Source organism: Pogoniulus pusillus, chromosome 17 (assembly GCF_015220805.1).
Source record: "Pogoniulus pusillus isolate bPogPus1 chromosome 17, bPogPus1.pri, whole genome shotgun sequence".
NCBI lineage: Eukaryota > Metazoa > Chordata > Aves > Piciformes > Lybiidae > Pogoniulus > Pogoniulus pusillus.
The window spans coordinates 7,011,384-7,029,886 of NC_087280.1; the positions used below are offsets into that span (position 1 = coordinate 7,011,384).

The 18,503-nt window shown below is 38.0% G+C and overlaps 1 protein-coding gene across 4 annotated transcripts in view; it reads left to right on the forward strand.

The window, feature by feature from the left end:
• OTUD7A (OTU deubiquitinase 7A) overlaps window positions 1-18,503 on the forward strand; it is a 105,963-nt gene that overhangs the window by 33,972 nt on the left and 53,488 nt on the right. For 3 of the 4 annotated variants that reach the window (XM_064157451.1, XM_064157454.1, XM_064157453.1), the window contains exons 2-3: window positions 9,104-9,175; window positions 9,741-9,847. The gene's annotated coding sequence lies outside the window, so the exon portion shown is untranslated. Of the gene's footprint in view, window positions 1-9,103; window positions 9,222-9,740; window positions 9,848-18,503 lie in introns of all 4 variants that reach the window. The other variant, XM_064157452.1, reaches the window with a different exon arrangement.

Here is an 18,503-nt window from a genome sequence, read left to right on the forward strand (position 1 = left end):
TCAGTTCACAGAATTGGCTTTGCTTTCTTTTTTGCACTCCCAGCTCTGATGCAAAAGCTGATGTAAGTGGAAGCACACTTACAATCACAAAATCATTTAAACTGGCAAAGAACTAGACCACTTAGTAATTAAGTGCAAACCAGCCACACATTATTTAGCTTCAGAGAAGATTGTTTGCTGCTGAAGGCAATAGTGATTCTGCCACTCATTTCAGTGAGTACCTTTAACAGTTGACTGGATGACATTCAGCTGGACCGGTAGAGACCTATTTCTGTCTTCTGGTGCTGCTTCTGGTGCTCCATAGTTGAAGTGGAAAATTTTATTTCTTCATCCTCTTTTACATGTACACAGGAACTTGAATGGAGAAGAATGGAAATCCTGCATTATTTTAATGCATTGAAATGTGCAAATAAATTTCCTTTTTTGTTGTTGAACTTCCTGCTTATTCTGACAGTGTATGAGAATTTGTACGGGTCTCACTGAGGATGTGTATTGAAGCAGGAGTCCCAGCTTGCTTCAGTGAGGGGCTTTGGCTCAGTTAGAGCACCTCCGCTGACCAATGCTCAAATATCTGCTCTTTATATTTTGCAGCTTGTTTCAGGAGCTTGGATTAGAAAAGGTGCAGTCTTACAGAGTTATTTACAATATGAAAGCTCAAATCTGTTTTGGTGTAGGTTAATGATATGTGAAAATATATGTGTGTGTATATATAAAAATATATAAAGTTACCTTGGAGTTTACTCCTCTTCTATTGTATTGCAGAATTTGTAGAGTCTCTGCTAAATGTTAGCTATTAATGTAAGACTCGTTAGGTTAAGTCAGAATTTCATACTTTACCAGCATAGTTTGGGAAATGTTTAGAATGTGATTTTGGCAATTAACAAAAAAGCATATACTGAGTAATGCTTGTTACAAATGGGAACCACTAGGAGTGTTGTGACAAGAATATGTGTAGCACATGAAAAATGGCAGTAACTATTTTCCAGGACTGTAAGCTGTTCCTTTAGTTTAATTGCAGATATGGAGGAAGCAGATCAGTCTTGGAGAGGAACTTAGGATTGTGAAGGAGTGCAGGCTGGGTCCCTCTGCCACCAAAAGGCTGTGACTATGTTAAGCATAAAACATCACTTTGTCACACTTACTGAATTGTTGGGCATTTGTCCTTTCAAACTCTCTTGCCCATACTCAAAAAAGTGGAATTAGATGGTCTTAAATTGTGTTCCTTATGCTCTAAACTCAGCATATTATTCTGCTAATATCATATAAAATCATCAGACAATTGTGGTTTTTACAATAGAAAGTAATTTTCTGTAGTTAACGCTCAAATTAGGAAAAAAACAGCTGCCTACAAAAGAGATAGAAATTTATATTTCCTGATGTATATGGGAAAGGTTTATATTTGTTTTTTAAAAAAGGAGGGAAGGGGAAGAAGGGAAGAAGCAAGCATTCAAATTTCCGTGGAAGCTCTGTGTTTATGTAAAGCACAGCAGCTGCACTGCAAACTCCCCTCTCTGGATGACCTCAGTCCTGAACAAGACAGACTGTTCTGGGTGCAGGTGTGATTACTGAATTATTTGTTCTGTTTTAGTGTCAGTCAGTTACAGTGAGGTATTCTGGGTAAGATTTGGATTCACTGAATAAAATGAATTGGTATATTTGGTATTCCACAGTTCACTGTGTGCCTTCCTGCTATTGCAGAAATAGTTTATTTTATTCTGCTGAATTACATTAGTTAAATAGGACAGACAAGAGGAAGTGAACCCAGCAACAGCCGCTGAATACATCAGGCAGACAGAACAGCAGGATTGGACTGAAGACAGTGCAGGACAAAAAAGCTGGTTTAGACAGCTGACTTGTGATCTTTTTGAGGAGTTTTATATATGCTGTTTGAATTGAGAATTTTAAGTTTCTTCAGGAGAAATAGAGCTGTGGTAAGTGTTCACTTCTAATACATACATATCCAGTCAGCCTTGTTTCAAATTGGACTGATCTTGTCAACCTGTCAGTGGTTAGCTAAGCTACCTTAGATCATGTTGGCCTTTGCCAGGTGTCAGTACCTTTTTATGTTCCATGTGCATTTTACCTCTTGTCAGTTTATGAAGTTTTATAGAAAGATCCTATTCTTTCCTTTGTGTTTTCTGTAGACTGCCAGAGAGTACAACTGTATGTGTTGGTAAGATGGCTATTTCTCTCATACTTGTTTTCAACCAGCCAAGTGCAATCAGACTATGGGTAAGCCAAGTTCTCAAACTTCTTTTATGTCTGTGGAATGTAGGCTTTTTTGTGTCTTGGAAGAGTCAGCATAAATGCAGAACCCACAAAAGCACATCCTTCTAGAATGATGGATGTAGGTTCCTGCAAATAATTATTCAGAAATTCAGCCCCTGCTCTGGCAACCGTTAAAGAGAGAACTATGGTTTCAGCAGCAAAATCCACCTCACACTTGTTAGAGGTTTTCCCTTTTGTCCTTTGAAGAGTGATAAAGAGATGTATTGTTGTAAACCTACAAGGGTTACAGAGAATGGCTGCAATGGCATTGCCCTGCAGTTGAGATGTCAACTTCCTGTTGATTGGCTATCTTGTTACCGCTCTGTAAAAACCACCGTGCTGGTGTGACTGGCTTAATATGTGGCACAGAGCATTAGTACAGAAAAGACTTAGAGAAACTTACAAAAAGTATTTAGAAATGAGTCAACACTAAGATTCCTTTGCAAACTCAGACACTTTTGTTTATGTTAAATGAGCATGCCATTGCACTATGTGTTTTGTTAAGTAAGAAACAGATGAAAAATGGAGGTTTACTTCAACTGAATGTTACTGCTTCTGATGCAGTGCAATTTCTCTGAATAATCTGACTCCACCTGAAGACATACAGAGAAATAGATTACTTATCTCTGGGGATTTAAGAAGGGGTTTAGGTGACTCATGAATGATAAATGGCCTGATTGGCTGGCACAAGTTAAGTGAATGTGTAATCCGGTGCACTCACAGTATGGTGTGGTTCTTTTGAGCATAAAAATTGTCTGTTAGATGTTTTCAACCATTAGGAGCAGACAGATCTTCCTTATGAAACAGGTAGTGCATGCTTGGTCAGACTTGGAAACATCAACATTTCTAATGGTGGGAAGTAGCTGAAGACGGCTCAAACACCACCCACTGCTGTTGATATTGGGAGTAGTGAGATACTGTGGTAAACAGCTGGTATTTCTCTGAGTCATTCATTCTGCCGTTCCCACCTCGTTACTCTGTCTAGGGTGTGTGGGTGGCCAGGTACATTTCTAGGCAAGGAAGTAATTAAAATTGATGTCACAAATCATAGTCATGTTAAGAGGGAGAGGGGACATGGTTGCATCCTTCTCTTACCCATTTTAAAGCCTTTCTGTGCTCCTCTACCTGCTGTGTGACCATCATTAAAAAGGGTAGGGGGGCAACATGGCCAGTTATTGTGCCTCACAAGGTTACGATAGCGTCTCTCCTTAGTCTCACTTTTCCCTGTTAGCATGCCAAGCATTAGGCAACAAACCCGTATGAAGGGCCAGGAAGGGTCTTTCCCAAAAGAATGCAGAACTATGAATTCATTTATCTCCTTTCTCAAGGGTAGATGCAGGTTTTAGGTTAATAGGGGTCTGATACACTGAAAGTATGAAGGTTAGATGTGATACAGTTAGGAACGTGATGAACTTCAGCAGATTGTGTAGCTTGTATTTGAATCGCTTCTGCCTCCTGTTGCGGGATGAGCCATTGTAGTGTGTCCTGGCTGTGCCTCTTGCAGCTTGATGAAAGCCCCAAGTTAGCTTAGAGTTGATGGTGTGCTAGCCATTCTGCACTACTAGCTTGTGTGTATGTTCTTACCATCAGTGTTGGACATTCTGCTTCAGTAAAATGCTCTTCCTGAGTTAGCTTGAAGTTACAGTAACCTGGAAGAGTGTCCTGTATATGTTCTTTTGTTATATTGTGTAAGGTAGAGCAGAGACCATCCTGCTTGTTTTTGTAACGCATTGAGACATGTCTGAGGCCGTGATGGCCAGCTGGAAAAAAGACATTGGAATACCCCAGTAAGTGTGGTAGTGCCATTCAGACCAGTTGCATGTAACCTGAGATAAATAAGAATTGTTTCTATATTCACTTTGAAGTCCATTGCACGATTTTCTTAATTCTGCTACTTCCAGTAAAACAGTGAAGTCTCTAACTGCTCCAAGAGAGGAGTCTGGGAGGAAAATGAACACTGTTTTTGGCAAATAAGTATCAGGTGATGGTGGCAGTGGGGAAGCCTCTTAATTTTTAGGGTGTTTATCTGACCCAGTCTTGATGAACCAAGTTACACCTAAATTTGGAGCTAGAGACTCAGAGGAAGGAAATTCTTTTAATGTCTTAATCTCTTAGTCACTGAAAACAGAAAGTGGCTCCTTTTCATTTTTGTGTAAAGTGCTGTTGCTTTTGATATGCAAATGATGTACTGTACCATATAACCTCAGTATTCTAGAGAGAAAAAGCAAGGGCAGGAAAAAATGTGTGTAGTGCAGAAATTCAAATGATATGGAAACAAGGTTCCTGCTTTCTCACAATTTAGTCCTAAATTCCAGTAAAACAAAAAAGAGATCAAATCAGTTTGGACTTTGAGGTTGAGGATTGCCCTGTGTGATAAGGGACATTTGAGAATTTCCACATGTAATGAATATAAAAGGTAACAGAGCTGCCTGAATGTTAAAGCAGCTGTAGTGAGCAGTAATAGAACTGAGTGGGTTGTAACTGAGCGACAGCTCATCATATAATCATCATGTTTTCCACTTAGAGGATCTCAGAAAAACAAGGAATATGGTTTAATTCTTTTTTGTCATCTTCTAATAAGATTTGGACTTTTTTTTTGTTTACCTTGACTGTTATTTGGGCTATAGATATATATTTTGAGAGATAGAAGACTTACTGTCCATGGTTCAAAATATATTCTCCTTCCCCCACCTCATTAAATCATACTTGGAATTTCCTCTTGTAACTTTTCTTTTTCCTGAATTGTCTTGTACACAGGTGATATTTGCTGGCATTTCACGATGCAGTATAGGCTTTTGCATGTTTCAGTGTCTTTGACACTTCCCATTCTTTTCCTGCCCACTCCTCACCGTTACGGAGCTGCTGATAGAAGCACAGATGGGCAGCAAGCTCAGGAGCTCTGGGAATGCAGCCCCTTGGAATTGCCATAGCTCAGCCAGACAGTGATGATGAGGCAAACCATAGTGTGCCTTCCTTCACTCTCAATCCTCAGTTCTAAGAAGCTGATTGAGGAGAGACAATGCTTCTGTGATTATATAAAGCAATAACAGGTTCCCAGTTTTTACAGGAGGCTTTCACTAACATCCAAGTCAATCTTTTAATCTTTTTTCTCTGATTTTTTCCTTTTTTTTTGTCTTGTTACTGGGAGAGTGGCAAGTAGAAAACGGTTTTCTTCGGTGAAGTAGAATTTAAAGGGAAATAGATCTCCTGAAATGAAGCTAAAATCAATAGGAGACTATGCTTCAAGCTATGAGTCTTTAGGCATCAATATACACTGTGTACTCTCCTTTGGCATTCTATTTTCTCATCTGGTAGGGACCAGAAAGGCCCTATCCCACTGTTTCAGATCCTTTGAAATATGGTGTAGTACTGTTCCTCATTAGTGGGCTTTGGAGCTTGTCATATTTTTTCCCCAGAGATGTGTTTTATAGTTAATAAAGTATGATTCTTTTAAATTGGAAATAGCTTTTTTTTTTTTTTTTTAATCTGTGAAGGTAAAGCTGTGCCTGTGAAGTTGCTGAAGTGCTGCAAAGGAGTCTTGAAGGGTAAAACTATGGTTGTGTTTTTCTTGCAAAGTCAGCACACTAGGTGGTTGGTGTGGAGTGCAAAGCAGTAATATGAACTGCTTGCATTTTATATTCTTTTAGAAAAGAGTAGCTTGCCTTGCAATCACGATGTGCTGCATTTATTTGCTGGAGTTTGTACAGCTCTCAACAACAGGTTTCCTGCATACAACACACAGCTAAGGCCCTCAGACCTAAGCTCTAACCCATCTTAGTTTTCTGCTGTTAAAGGTGAAGGCTAGTGTTTCAGCTGCCACCACATCAGAAGCTTCTTGTCTGTTCCTCAGGGCTAAGGGGGCTGCAGCAGTGGGGAGTGGATTTTGATTTTGCCCTCAGTACTCTTTGCAGGGGGCTGACCTGCTACCAGATCAGTTGCAGTACACTGAGAATACACAAAAGAGGAGAGCTAATCTGAAAGGTCATTGGCACTGAAGAAAAGAGATTATTTACCCCACTTGCTTCATGTTACCTTCTTTGTACTGGCTATGGTGTTTTTCCAGGCCCTTCTTTGAGTTATTTCAATCTAGAATAAAATTCTTCCAGGTGAAAAAAAGTAGCAGAGGTTTTGTTGTTTTGGTTGAGTCTAAGTGGCCCAGAGACCACTTAGACAAGTATCAGAGCAAAAGGAAAGGAGGAAATGACACCCAGTGGCCCAAATCCATGCTGCAGAAAAGAAAGAGGAGTCCACCTTTTAAAGCTACTGTGTTTTAGCATCATCTTTGAGTCCGCACATGCTAATTTGGCTGGCAAAGTAGTAAAAAGCAGATATGTGGAGATTTGGGATAACATTTGTCATTTGTTTGGTTCAGGTTGTAGCTATTTTATTTCAGAAGATGTATGTAGATAATTGTGTAAAATTGCAAATTATATTTGTTGGCTTTCTAATGTGGGCCTGGGAAAAGTGTCTCAGCTTCGTGATGAGTAAGTGTGTGCTATATAGAAGATATAATTTTCCATTGTGAAAAAGTGACTAGCTTTTGACAAGTCCAACAATTTGAGTGTTTTCCATGACTTCATGCTGTTATGCAGAAGCTGAAAGTCAGTGGCAGTAAACATAACTGAATTTATCATGTCTTAAATTAGACTTTTGGAAAAAGAGTCAGCTGCCCTCAGTGACACACTACTGAGACCTACAGGAATCCACAGAAAACAAGGTCTTGGTGATACTGTTTCTGTCAGCATTCAAATACAAGAGCCTTTGCAAATGCTGCTTTAGTGACTTATCGTGACAAAGCCTCAGGTCTGTTGTAAACCTGAAACATGGCTCTTCCAGGGCATCTCTACCATCTCATTGCAAACTTTAATCATGGAACTTTTGTTCATGTTCTGGAGTTGGAAATCTTCAGAATGTATGTTTCTTTGGACTAGTGAAAACAGCCACATGCGAGTTCATCTGCATGACTGGAAGTATCTGCATTGTATTTTCAGAGAGAGAATTGTCAATCTGAGCTTAAACTGTAGCATAATCTATTGATAAGATATGATGTATAATGAGCTGTAAGAACAGAGTAATTATTAGAGCATAATCACGTCAAAGTACACCTCATGAATTACTAGTGAGAGGTTGTAGCATTTTGGTTATCCCATGATCAAGACCAGATTTAATTTTAACATATTAATTACACTGGAAACAGTTGATGTTCTTTACATAAAAATCTTTATTGAGGTTGTTTCAATTTCAATCTAAGGCTTTTTGTTTTCCTTTTATTATGTATGAACGATTTTGACAGACTTACTGGGTAACTGAATTATAGTATTGAATGCTGACCTCAAATTAATTTATTGTATTAGCAATTACAATTTCATTCAAAACTGTAGTTCACAATCGTAACTAATGATAGCTTTTGCTTCTTGTCCATTGCTTGTGCTGTTGCATGAATTTCACCCAGTTGAGACATGTATTTTCTTCTGATTTATTATCCAATGGATGCATGCAAGTGTCTAGGGATAGTTCTAGCAGAAGGAAAAGTAACCAGGAGAAACTTTTCTCCACAATCCTTTTCTTACTTTCCACTTGCTGTGTAGAGAGAGAGAGATTTGTTCTGGGTAAGTTTCATCTTCTGAAATTGAAACAGCTGTTTTAGTAGCTCTTCAAAGAAACGCATGGACACTTTGGTGAACAGTGATACTCTGACAAGTTCTTGCATGTGTGCCATTTCTACAAGTGTTAATTGAGTTTTGTCAGTGTCAAGTGGTTCAGCAGAATGCGAGGCATCAGAACAGCACAATAGGCTTGGGCTTTCTTTGTTTCCACCAACAGCATTACTGATGCACCACTTGCCCTCAATGACTTAAATGACTGTAATGTGTGTTGTGAAAGAAATGTTGCTAGTGGAAAGGGACCAGACAAACTCAAAGATCTCGAGCACCATTCTTTGGCTACAAGAATTTTAGTGTAAATTCTTGTACTTGTACAAACTGTATGTAGCAATATAAACACAACTGTGAAACTGAAATGCAGTTTGGGAAATGCTTCAGGCTAGTAGTCTGAAATAAATATGACCATGGTAAGAGTGAAGAAAGAATCTGGATGATCTTTTAGAAACCTGTCTTAATTTGGCAATTAGATTGTTTCATATAATTCTAAGACTCACATGTGTGATAACTTTAGTGGAAAATAAGTACAGTTTTGCCTGTGCACTTCAGTAGGTATTTGTGAAAATACACATATAAATTCCCAACTGCATGGAGTTAGGTGTTCATACACACCTTGCATATGCTGGTTTTGTGACCACCACCACTTCTAAGTACTCTGTGTATGAACCTGAAGGATATTGAGTTATTTCTTGTCAGGTTACCATAGCTGTTTTCCCATGTCAATGGAATACATACCTCTGTAATGGCAAAGCAATCTCCTTCTTAGGGCATGTTGTTTGTGTTTATCATGTTACCTTTTACAATCTTTATGTCTGGGTTAATGTGGGCCAGTGGTCAGACAGTGTTTTCCTCCAGAAAGCTTGCTGTCTATTACTCTATTTGATCATGGATGTTTCTTTTGTTTAATGTGAATTAGACTGGGCTCTGGCTGAAGTTCTTGATGGAAAAGCAATTGTGATCTCAACAATGAGATAGTGAAGCTTTTAGTACAATCTTTGGAATGGCCAAATCTGGAAGAAAGGAAGAAATCGTTTCTCTGTGATAGTGCTGCAGATTAAGCTTCCAGGGTCAGGGTGTGCAGTGAGAATGATAAATGGATGCAGAACAATATTTTACAGTGTCATTTTTGGAGTAAAACAGCAAAACATGTTCTGGTCTTCTCTCCATTCTTACAGACACATGATACTACAGAACTTCAAAGTCACAAGTAAATCATCTGGACAATTGCCTCCTGTCTTCCTAAATAGGTAAACATATTAGAAACAGAAACAGGGGCCTACCTACCTCATTCCTGTAAGTAGCTATAAACATCCCCTGCACCCCCAAATAAGCATCTGTCATTTAGTTGTTTTGAAATACTGAGCATAAGGACCTTGCAAAGAAAACAAGAATTTAACTTGGTTTCTGGTTGACAACAATTAACTGTAGCCATCCAAAGAAACCAAGTAAAATTATTAACAAGTTAACAGCTTGCCTGTGGATGATGCAGTGTGCCTCATTAAATGAGTCCTTAGCTGTACTTCCGAAAGCTTGGATGTTAAGTAAATTCCTAAAACCATCCATAACATTGCCATGTTAAACTGCTTCAGCAGCTGATCTGTCACTGCAGAAGCACTTTTTTGGGCTTAGTTCTTTTCTTTACTGTTTCTTAAACAGTTCACTTTCATTGTGAGAATTAAGTGGAAAATTTCCATAGCAATAACCTTCCTAATGACTGTGAACTGAACAATGTTTGCTAATTAGTGATGTTTAGCTGATTATCAGCTGCTCTAAACTGCCATTTACTTGCTGAATTCTCTGTCCTCTTTCTAGGGAGAAAGCAAGTTTGCTGGTGTGAAGGCCTGCCTCATTTGCTTCATCAAAATGAGATAGGGCATGCAGGAAAGAAGGGAGATTTCTGCAAATAGAACTTAACCATGGTGAGTTGGATTTTGTCTCTGCTTCTGTTACCGAATTTCCCAGGGATGCTAAATACATTGCTTGATCCAAACTTTTCACAATAAGGTTTTTTCTTCCCTGGAAGTATGTTATGTGTAATGCTTCCTTGGCAGTATTGCTGGAATGAGAAGTTCTTCCTTGCTGCTTTTCATACCCTGCCACATTAGGTCCACAGAAGTGCTTGAGGAGACCTTTAATAAATTAAAGCAGCAAACTAAATAAAGCTGAAAACAATTACTTCCTGCCATGTACACAAGAAACGTATGAAAAACTGTGGTCTGTACTCTTGATTTGACACCACAGGGCCTGTCTTGAACATTATACTGAAAATTCAGAACAGAGGGACTAGATTTTTAATTTTGAGTTGCTAAATACCCTTTAAGATTGTAATGAAGTGCAAGAACTCAAAATTAATAATGCTTTTTTAAACTACTCTGTCTTCCTTAGCTCCATTTTTAAATACTACAGCAATTGCATACCTTACAGGCACATTCTTGACTCTGCTCATTAATATTTTGTGAGGCATTAAAGCATTGAAAGAACAAAAGTCCTGAATCTCTCTTTAAGTGGTTCAGAAGGTTACAGTAAGTCAGATTATTGGAACCACACTTGGTGGTAGTGAAAATTTGGAAGAAGTGCTGATTAAGTGAATTTTGTGAGTCTGCAAAATGTTTAAAATTATCTTGGAAAGAAAATACCAGATGGAGGATACTATTTAAGGCTGTTTGGTAATACTTATGCACAAGAGAAGGTGGTTATCTATAGAAAACAAATCTCAGTTGATTTTATGATGCAGTTACTTTATGTTGTCGTCAGAGTTTTCAGGTAGAGATGTAGTTCCATTTTAAGTGTCGTCTTGGCTGCTGCTGTGGTAGCATTTTTATAGAAGTGAATGGGCTTGTTTTAGAGCAGTGGCATTTGGCTTTGCAAATTACTGAGACACATTACCTGCCACTACAGATAGCTTTCTCTTGAATTCACCGTTTGCCAGTTGCCGTTAATTTAAGATTATGTACTGTTTGGCGGTAGTTGATTTGAAATTCAGTATCACATTTGTCTTAGGAATCCTCATTAAGATACAATTAGTAAAGACTAACTACTGTATTGGGATAGTCAGGCTCTCTCTAATGTGGGTGGAAGTAGAAGTGTGTTTTAATTACAGGCAATGCTACATCACTTTGAGATTTAATTGCTAGTTGAATTCGTTATTTTAACAACTGTCTATTATGAGACAATTTTGTTACGTAATAACAACACTATTGTAATTGTGTGAAGTACATTAACTGTTGGTGAGTGCAAACATGTAGCTTTGCTTTTGCAGATGTAGAAAACAATCATTCTAGGTCGTGCTCTTTACCTCTGGTAAACCTTACAAGCTTCATTACTTACCAGTGTAAACCAGATTCATTCACTTAGTCCTCATGAAATCAAAATACTTTTGCCAACGACGTGGGTTAAGTTGAATCTGCTGCTATTCATGCCAGCTTCCAAAAGAAAGTGCTGGCTGGAGCAAAGTATTATGGGGATTGAAGTTCAGATTATAGTGTGGGAGGCTTCCTGTTCTGGTTGCTGGTTTTGGATTCTGTGGTTTTGGGTATTGGCTCTCTTCCTCTGGGACAGCAGCCAGAGAGGGAAGAATGCAGTGGTTTAGCTCGCTTGCTGCTGCTTTCTGCTGTGCTGTTTTTCTGCAAATAGGCTACAGTTATTGTGCATTGTGTTATTATTATCTCATTTACTCAGTAAACTCTTACTTATCTGAACTCTTTATATCAACCCAGTTTGTGTTTTGTGTGTTACTTTTCCTTCACTTCTGGGTCGGGGGAAGCAGACAGGTTAACCGGTTCTCTGTGCATTAATCTGTTACAGTTAATTACTGGAAGTAGAATGAAATATATCTGAGCCCTATTCCATACTGAGAAATGACATTTATCCTCTTTTGTACAAACTGAATAAATAATGTTTTTTACACCTGAAAGAAGACATATCTAGAAGGCAGCAACATCACACAGGTCTTCAGGCCACTGCAAACAAACAGAAGTTCACGTCTTGGTAAATTCTGTCCAATTCTCATAGAATTGCAGGAAATTTTTGTTTGAAGTTACCTTTTTTTGCAGTAGAGGTTTTATAAGGTAGATAGTTCTAGACTTAGATGAAGAGAGTTTAATGTATACTTTAAAAAGTGCTGTGTTCTCATTAGGCAGTCCAATCATCAGGATACATTTTGAAGCAAAAATACTGGCTGCTTTGCTTCGGTTTAGAGCAAGTGTCTGTCATTCTAAAGAGATCGACCTCAATCTGGGAAGACCTTAGTTTATTGTAACATGACTAAAACCAAGATAGAGCAATAGACTAATGCAGTTTAAACAATTTATAAAAGCTAAGTGTTTCAACACTCCTTTTATAGTCGCTCAGAATGAAGTCTGTGAGAATTTCCATTATGTTATTTTTGCTGTTAACGATGCATGTGTTAGTGTAGTGTCTACAGGCTAAGCTAATAGAGAGTGATTGCATAATGAAGGTATGATCTTTGGCTCTCAAAGTATGATAAGTTTTAGGTGAGTTGATTAGAAACTCCAAGTTTGTAATGTATTAAACCTTTAAAATGAGGGCAATTCAAAGTGCATGTCATCTATTGTAGATGCTGCATGGGCTTGGTAATACATTTTTAGCATTTCAGAATCAAACTGTAGCCCAATCTGAATTCACCCAGATTCATATTTTTAGAGATAAATTAATGTAGTTTCAAATTACCTCCTTTACAAAATCAAAAAGAGTTTTCAGTAAAATTAGACAAAAACTAGCTATCTTGAGCTCTCTCTCAACTTTATTGATGTACATCAGGGCAGAGAGCAAATGGATGGAGGAGCTGGTACTGTTTGTATAGCTAAAAGGAGCCAGTTGGTAAAAGAAGACAGGGAGAAACTCCTTCTCAAGTAAATCATCTCTTCTCATATTTCCTTTTGAACTATCTCCATATATTTCAAGCATTAATAGCTGACAGTGTAGGTTTCTTGTACATACTAAAAATTCTTGGAAGCCTTATCCAGAAAGAATAAAGGAATTTTGAGTAAGTTCAACCAGTAAGATCCTAAAATTTATTTGTGGAGCAGTTATTCCTTTATATGGGACTAGAGGACCTTTAATGCTTTAGAAGCTGAAATGATGTTTCACAAATAATAGGTTTCAGGTCTGAGAAAGGTCGAACACACATCACAGTTGAGTTCCAGACACTTATTTCCTGGTCATATTTTGCTAAATTTGAAACTGAGTCAACTTCCTTTGCAAAAAATGCACTACATATAATTATGGTCCATATATTGTTTCACTGGAGACTCTTGAGATTTGGACATTTCAGTGGTGTTCTTATTTTTTTTGTTACTGTAACATAAAAATGAATTATGCACTGGTGGTTTGTAAAAATAACAAAGGGGTGACTATTAAGATATCTCAGTTGAATCGTTGCATAAGTAATTTGTTAATTTTGATACGCAGTACTTTGTTTTGTAAGGCAGTGATCTTTCTCCTTATGCAGAAATTAAGAGAGATTTGGACCCTTCTCAGGGATTACAAAGAAATAATTGCCGTGATTTTCTTTGATTTATTCTGAAAGCACCTGCTGAACCCTATGATGGAACAGGGTAATTTCTTAATTACATTTCTGATTCTTGTGGTGGTTAATCCATCACAAAAGGGAGATGCCATGCAAACTGTACTAGTTACTACCCCAGGATATCAAGAACAGCTTTTGTAGTTGGAAAGGACAGGACCTTAAAAATGTGTTCCTTAATACAGTCTGACATCCACAATACTTCTTGTGAAAAGGGATACTCTTTAACTTGCTAAGGTTGGATCCATTGGTGAAAGCAGTATAAATAACAAAGTTGATGACTATCCAGTTACTTCATCTGTTTTATCACATTTTTTGCAGTATAGGAAGTAAGTATTTCTCTTCACTATTTCTCTTTAGAATAAATAGTGTATGCTGTGCTGTTTGATACTTTAGTCAGCTTAGTCATGTCCAGGAAAATGCTGTCAAACCTAGAAGTGGGTGCACCAATGAAACTAAACCCTAAGTGTCATCTTTACGACTCTATGTAGAGTGAGGAAGGTAGCTGGAAAAGTTTTCCATTTTATCAGACTGAAATACAGGTGTGGGAGAAGGAAAATGACTGCAATACCTCCCTGCTCTCCCTTATCCCCAATGGCACTCTTTACAGTGATACACACACCACATTTTTCTTTTATTCAGCCAAGGCAAGATTAGTCTGTTGACATATCTGCAATCTTTTCCTTGCAAATGTTAATTCATTACTGCTTCTCCGTGTTAGGAAGGCAAAGAGATAGTAGCAGCTCAGGTCCTTTGCTCAGCCAAGTTTCTCTGGTATGTAACTTAATATACTTAAGCTATGCTAGTCCTTAACTTTTTGTCTACATGTGGAAAACAAGGCCCTTGCTGAAGTCTTTGCTTCCACAGATGCATCTGTCTTCATCTCAGTAGCATTTAATGGATGGATTAATTTATCAGAGAACAATGTGAGGAAATCCATTGTTCAGTAAATTCTTGAAGTGGTTTGGAGAAGGGCTTAGTGGATATTGGACAGGAATACTTCCAAGGCTGGCTTTCAGGGGTGACATTCTGTAAAGTCTCTGGCTTTCAAGAGGTGAAGTATTATGGGAAAGTTTACCGCTTATCTGGAATTAGTGATGGCAATTCTCTGAATGTCTTTCTGTTTTGAGGACATGCTACTCAGCTTTTAATTCTATCATTTGAATTATAGGTAATACAGAGCCAGATTTTCACCCTTCTGTTGGAGGCTGTTGACATAATCTGGGGCCTTTTGGCTGTGGCTTTACTTTAGGAGACTGATGGTCTTATTTAATCAAGCAGATGTGGAATTTTGTATTGAGACTAGATATGCAGTCATATAAGCTGTGTAAAAAAAATCACAGGATAGAATAAGGACTGTAAAAAATTGCCTATGAAGTTCTTTGCAGATGAAGGTCTTTCAGATGAAATCCATGAAAGCAGTAGCTTTTCTTCCTTTTGGTTAAAGTCTCTAGTCTTTAGAGATCATAGAAAACATGGGTGTTATATGTAAGAAAATAGGAGTTGTTATATATTAGGGAATAGTAGCTGCTGTGTAGTTTCTGAGTTGCGTGTATTATGTTGCACACAACTAGATCCGTTGTTGTATTAATTAAAACACAAATACTGGTGGCACGAACTTAGTTCAGATCCAAGTTCAAATATTTGGCTAATTGATGGCAGTGATCCCTTTCTTTTCCTGACACCACCACTTTTACTTTGAAGCTAGTGCTTGAGAATACCAAATTATTACCAACTAGATAAAGGCCAGAATGTACTTTTTTACATTTTGAAGTATTATGAACTTTCCCATAGATGGTTTGCTTTTCAGTGTCTGCTGTGGCTGCAAGAAATTAGCTCACCGAGTCTGTCATGAAATGGAGAACACTGTTGGTGATTGTGCAAACTGAAAAGCAAGACCTTTTCCCAAAACACTTGCAAATAAGAGAAAAGTGGATGCAGAGGAGGAAGTACAGCATGTGTTTACCGAGTGAGTTGAAAGTGACTGACATAAGGAGCAGCCCCGTATTTTTTCAAATAGGTTTCTGTAGAAAAGAGTAACCCTGTTTCTCGGCTTCTTGCGCTGTGGTTGGTCACTCCTTAAGCCATCCTTTGAAATTAACTCATGTAGTTGTGTTTTTGCTTGTGATAGAGTATGTTGTCAAGCAGGATGTTGTTGTTTGGTTGGTTTTTCTTTGGGTTTTTTTTTTGGTGGGGGCTGGTGTGTGTTTGTTGGTGTGTAAATTTTTTGTTTTGCTTAGTGGTTTTTTTTTTTGTTCTGGTTGTTTTGGGATTTTTTTCCTTTCCTGTGGCTTATGGTCCTGTCTGTGTGGTGAACATCTGTCTTGCCAAGTGCTGCTGGTCTGTCCTTAAGGGATCGATTCCCTGCATCAGTAGATTCCCTCCCTCCCCTAAGCGTTTGTATAACACCTAACTGAAATCATTCCTGCTCCACCTCTTTTTGAGACAACAGTAAGAGGGTTCTTTCTTTTCTTCCTTGTTTTTCTGGCTACAAGGCAGACCTACTAGTCAGGCAGAGCAATTCTCTGCAAGCTTCTTTGAAAAATTTCTCGTGAATTGACTGTGTTTTGTCCAAAGTGATGATACATAGTTTCTGAAAACCAATGAGCAACGATGCCCAAACGTCTTTGTTACACATTTAGCTTCAGATCATCAGCAAAGCAGAGGAGTTTGATCAATGTGCCATTAAAACAATGACTGAAAAGGTAAATGTGTTGAAGAGGATGTTGCTGTAGATTGCTTCAAGGATATTTCTTTTTGCATCTGTCTGATTTCTAGGGCTTTTTTTTGTGATAAGTTTTTTTTGTGTGTGTGGTTAAAACCCAAACATGTTTCTGAAATCCCTGTGTTGGTCATGTTTATAGAATGTATAAATAATTTTTTCTAGAGTAGATTGAACTGAAAGACATATATATGCTGAAACTTGCAATAAGCTTTACACAGTAGGTATGGTTGCAGTATTTGTGAAGGGTTTTATTCTGCCATGCCCAGGCTCATTTTGTAGTCAGTAGCTGTTTAATTTTTTTCCCCCTGGCTTTCTAAATTTCCTGTTTCACACATTGGTATTTAACTCCAACTGTGTTCTGCTTGTCATAGAATGTAATAATAGATGATGACGATGGTGGCAATTAGAACTAATGGCACATTTCTTAGAGATGCTGAATGTCTATTAATCCTGTTGAAGTTGGTAAAAACTGCCATTTTTACATCAAACTTTGACTGTCTGATAGTTGCCACTGCTTTTGTGGCGTGTACGGTTCATCTGCATGATTCTTTATAATACTTCTGTTAATACATAGGCTTACAGTTCTGCTTGTTGAGGCTGAATGTTTCCTGATAATTATTGGGGTTTAAAAAATAAAATATTGCCTGAATTACAAGAAAAATTCTAAAAGCATGGCAATTATAAATTTTTATTACTTTAGAGGTAGCTTCAGCTTATTTGTAGTGAGAGAAAACACAGTTGCTATACTTAAATTTTATACATCTTTGAAACGTGAAATGAATCATTCCAGATTCCATGCCTCTCCTTACTTTTGCTTTGTGCATCTCTACTTGTTCTAAACGCATGGAGATTACATTATTGCAGAGTCTTTAGTAGAAAATGGAATTAAACCTTCTATTCTTCTAGGTTCAGTTTCCCAAATAACTGCAGTAGCTGAGAAACTAAATGTTTCACAGAAATAAGGGTGGGAGTCACAGGGTTGGGGGAAATTGCCAGTACTGGTTTGCTGTATAATGTGTCTGTGTGAGCTGTTTCCTGCTGTAGCTTATTTAGCTGCTGCATACAGAGCTGTGCTATGCTCTCTGTTGAATTTCAGCACATTCTATGAATGCCTGGCAAGCTAGTAACTTGCTATTCTTTCTACTTGATATGCATCTAAAGACTTACAAGGACTTGCTTTTTGTGTGTAATCTGAAATTCTGAAGTTCGGTTCTGCCATTATTTTTAGGGAACTTGTAAGAGAGAAATTCCCCATCAGTCTGACGCAGAATCTGTGGGATGAACCAATTAGTGGGAATCAGCATTTGTAAGGGGGACAGGGAAAAATCACCATTTTGTGTTTTGCCTGGATGTGAGGAGCAATGCAAAGTGAAGAGTTACAGGCAGTCAAGCCTTGTGTTTAAAATAGGAGCTGAATTATCTACCTCAAGGCATGAATATTCTGAAGACTCCATTTTAAAAGACTCAAATGCTTAATGCATTGACTGTGCACTTTACATACAATTAAGCATTTGAGTCTCTCTCTAATCTCTGTGTGCAAGAAGATAAAGGATGCTTGGAGAGTTGTATCAATAAGACTATTTATACAAAGCTCATAACGCTAATACGTTTGATGTCCTTTAAGCTTCTGCCTTCATATCCCTGTCACCACAATCCACTGCACACATTTTCTGAGTCAAACTAGCATAAGCCCAGGCAGAAGAGAAATGTGCTGCATTTCCCACATCGAAGAACCCTTACTCTAGGTAAATAAGAACTTTTCTAGCTAGAGAAAAAAATCTTTTTAGTCATCAGTAACTTATGACAAACTATAGAGACTTATGAAATAGATAAAGCAATAGATGTTTCTTATGCAGTGGTTACAGAGAGAGTTTAAGTGATAGAATTTCAGTACAAAAAAACTCTATTTGTGCAAGCACTTCAGTTAGTGTTCAACAACTGGTCATTAAAGTTAGATCATTCCAGTACTGCAGAACAGCATAACTGTCAAAGGTGTCTACAAGAACATGAAACCATTAGCCAGTCATAGATCTTCTGTAATTGAGGTATGGACAGATGCTGTGTGTTGCATTTTGCACCCTTCCCCTACAGTTTCCAACACAGACATATGCAGGATGTGGCAGATTGCATGAAAAAAAAAACAAACCAAAAAATAATGGCTGTGAACACACACTTGAGACTTTATTGGGTGACATTGGTCCAGGTTCAGCAGAATATTATCAAAGAAGATTTTCAGCATTGTGTGTCAGGCCCTGCACTGCTGGGAAGACTGTAGGAAGTGTTTCAGTCTTCTGTCAAAAGTAGA